Source organism: Mustelus asterias, unplaced genomic scaffold (genome assembly GCF_964213995.1).
Source record: "Mustelus asterias unplaced genomic scaffold, sMusAst1.hap1.1 HAP1_SCAFFOLD_35, whole genome shotgun sequence".
NCBI lineage: Eukaryota > Metazoa > Chordata > Chondrichthyes > Carcharhiniformes > Triakidae > Mustelus > Mustelus asterias.
This window is the reverse complement of record NW_027590117.1, coordinates 1931459-1935306: the sequence shown is the minus strand read 5'-3', so window position 1 is coordinate 1935306 and position 3848 is coordinate 1931459.

Here is a 3848-nt window from a genome sequence, read left to right as displayed (position 1 = left end):
GCTGTGTTTTTAGATAATGTCACTGAGGGGTCAGGTGTAGATGAAAAATAGGAGAGAGTCAAGGAAAGATCCTTGGGGGATTTGGGTGGTAACAGAATAGAAGTGAGAAGATAAACCATTGCAGGTGATATTCTGCATATGGCCAGAAAGATAAGATCGGAAGTGCAGTCTTACCCAGCTGAACAATCCCTGCTCATCCTTCACAACCTATCCACACCTTTGACATGGTTGACTGCCCCATTATGCTCCAATACCTTCCCACTGTCAGATCAGTGTTCACAGCAGATGAAGATGTTAATGTACCTGACATCCTGGGGAAACTAATGATGAATGAAGGGCTGGGCCTCAGTAAACGAGTGTAAAGAAGGCTGGAGTTCTCAATCATCTTCGTCTCGGGTGGCAACTCCTCCGTCTCAATGTGTGTGGTGAGATCAGGCCATTCTGCTAGTCAGGAACACCCAGACTGACTGTAAGAGAGAGAGAGGCTGAAATTAGAACCAAACAATGAGGGATATTCAATCAGAGTAACCAAGCCCCACCCCCAAAACACAGCACAGGAAGATCCCAGTATCTCTCCCTGGCCTATGCAGTGTGAGGTCCTCTAACCCGGTGTGGCACTGAGCCCCACACACAGGGTACAGGAAGATCCCTGTGCTGATTGGTCTGACTCCAGGGGGTTTGCAGCGCTGCCACTGCTGAGCCCGGGGATCTGCAGCGTGACATGTTTACACAGGAAGCCGCCATTGGAAACCCTGAGCTCAGGATTCACAGCCGGGCGGGACGGGATTCCCGCTGCCAAAACCCTTCCCCCATTCGGAGCCCCGCCGCGGGCTCAGGATCCGGGCCCGGGGACTGAAGCCACTTGCGGGACATTTGCTGCCGCTCCGCGCGGTGTCTGATGGGCCCGGGGTAAATCCCCGCCAACGGCCTGTGACCGGCAGCTGGGAAAACCAATCGGAAATTGACGCATCGCGGTTATCCAATGGCCGCTTTGCGGCTACTGAGTGACAGCTACTTTATCCAATCCGTGAGCTCCATCCAGCTGAACAGAATGAACGCTGAAAATGACGCTGACAATTGTAACCAATCACAGTCCCTGCTGATGGAAACACACGCCCCTCAATGTAATTGACATCTTCTTTAGCCAATCGCAACGCATTGACCAAGTGGAATGTGCCGCTCCTGCGCCTTTCGCGCAGCGTCACTCCCAGCCCAACGTCATTGCGTCATTTAATTTGATGAAACCAATGAGTGATGAGAGAGGTGGAGGCGGAAAGAATCCTTAAAGTTGAACTGTTCAGATAATTATAGTTGTACAATTATAATTCGTTGATGGCAGTTAAAGCGGCAAAAGGACTGCGGAAAGTCAGAGGGTGCAAAAAGTGAAACCCGCGGGAAAGATAGGAGAAAATAAATGAAGAGAACAGTCAACAAAAATGAACGGGGAGGAAAGCAAGCAAGAAGCAGGTGCATTTAGAGAGGGAATTCCAGAGCTGAGACATCGAGAGCTGAAAGTACGATCATCAGTGGTGGAGTGAATCAAATCAGGGATGCTCACGAGGGCAGATTCAGAGGAGCTCAGATATCTCAGAGGATTGTTGGGCTGGAGATGATGAAAGGGAGGAAGAGCTGAGGACATGGAGGGATTTGGAAACACGGATAAGAAAATTAAAATTGAGACATTGCTTAATCAAGTGTCAGTGTTTGTCACTGAGCACAGGGTTGATGCATTAACGGTATCTGGAGTAAATTCTGATTTAATGATGAGGAATGAATTAGCGGCTTTCTGGACCCAGCAGCACAATAAATCGGATCAGAAGTGGACTACATGGCCCCTGAAGCCTGCTGCTCGATTCAATAGGATCATGTTTTAGATTCCAAACCACTGAATCTTTACAATGCAGTAACAGCCCATTTGGCTCATCAAGTCTACACTGCCTGATTGAAACAGTGTTCCATCTAATTCCACTCTCCCGCCTCACAGCCCCAGAGACCTGGGCTTGCTTCTGCCCTTTGGTGACTGTACAAATTTTGTACATTCTCCCCGTGGGTTTCCTCTGGGTGCTCTGGTTCAAAGATGTGCAGGTTAGGTGTATTGGCCATGTTAAATGTTCCTTTAGTTTCCAAAGATGTGTACATTAGGCACTGAATCGGTGCTGTTTTAACACTTATTTTGAATTTTTTCCCCTGCTTCTTGATGAACTCTTGAATCGAACATGAAAAACTCTATTACAGAATCCCTACAGTGCAGAAGGTGGCCATTCGGCCCATTGAGTCTGCACTGATTCTCTGACCTATCCACACAACCTCACATATTTACCCTGTTAATCCTCCTAATCTAAACATACTGGGACACATAAGGGGAAATTTAGCATGGTAAATCCACTTACCCTATCAATGGAGTGTGAGGGGAAACCAGAGCACCCGGAGGAAAGCCACGTGGACATAGAGAAAATGTGGAAAATACGTACAGTCACCCAAGGCCTGAATTGAACCTGGGTCCCTGTCATTCCGCAGCAGCAGTGCGAACCATTGTGCCACCCTTCTTTATCTTCCATAAGACCATAAGCCACAGGAGCAGTATTAGGCCACTTGGCCCATCTGTTCCACCATTCAAACATATATTTTTCTCATCCCATTCTCCTGTCTTTTCCCCATAACACCTGATCCCCTTATTAATCAAGAATCTATCCCTGTATTAAAAACATTCAATGACCTAGCCTCCACAGCCTTCTGCGGCATAGATTCACCGCTCTCTGGCTGAAGAAATTTCTCCTCATCTCTGTTTTAAAGGATCGTCCCTTTAGTCTGAGGTTGTGCCCTCTGGTACTAGTTATTCCTACCAGTATATATTTTGTCACCAGCTTCCTACTAGTGGAAACATCCTCTCCATGTCCACATCCATTCTAGCCAGGCTTCGCAGTATCCTGTAAGTTTCAATAAGATCATCCTTCTAAACTCCAACGTGAACACTCCCAGAGTCCTCAACCATTCTTCATACAACATGCTCTTCATTCCATGGATCATTCTTGTGAACCTCCTCTGGACCCTTTCCATGGCCAGCACATCTTTCCCTAGATATGGGGCCCAAACTGCTCGCAATACTCCAAACGAGATCTGATCAGAGCCTTTGCCAGCCTCAGAAGTACATCTGTGCTCTTGTATTCTAGCCCTCTCGACATTGCATTTGCCTTCCTAACTGCCGACTGAACTTGTACGTTAACCTGAAGAGACTCTTGAACAATGACTCCCAAGTCCCTTTGTTCTTCTGATTTTCTAAGCATTTCACAATTTAGAAAGTAGTCTATATCTCCATTCCTCCTTCCAAAGTGCATAACTTCGCATTTTCCACATTGTATTCCATCTGCCACTTCTCTGCCCACTCTCCAGACCTGTCCAAGCCCTTCTGCAGCACACCTGCTTACTCAATGCTACCTGTCCCTCTTCAGGTCCGCTCAGACTCCTTTCCCAAAAGAAAAATACCCAAGCTCTCAATTCTATCTTCATAGCTACAAATCTTTATCAATAGAATCATTCATGTGAATATCCTTTGCACTGTCTCCAATGCCTTCGCAACCTTCTTCAAGTATGGTGTCCAGAACTGGATGCAGTGCTCCAGGTGAGGCCTATCTCGTGTATTTAAAAGCTCAACATGACCTTCTTACTCATGTATTCAATCCTCCAATAAAACATAGGATGCCATTTGCTGTATTACTTGCTCTCTCAACATGCCCAACCACCTTCAATAACCTTTGTACTTAGAAACTGAGATCCCTCTGTTCCTGACTTTCCTTAAGAGTTTCTCCCTTTATTTCTCCACACTCTCAAAATGAATCAACTCACACTTC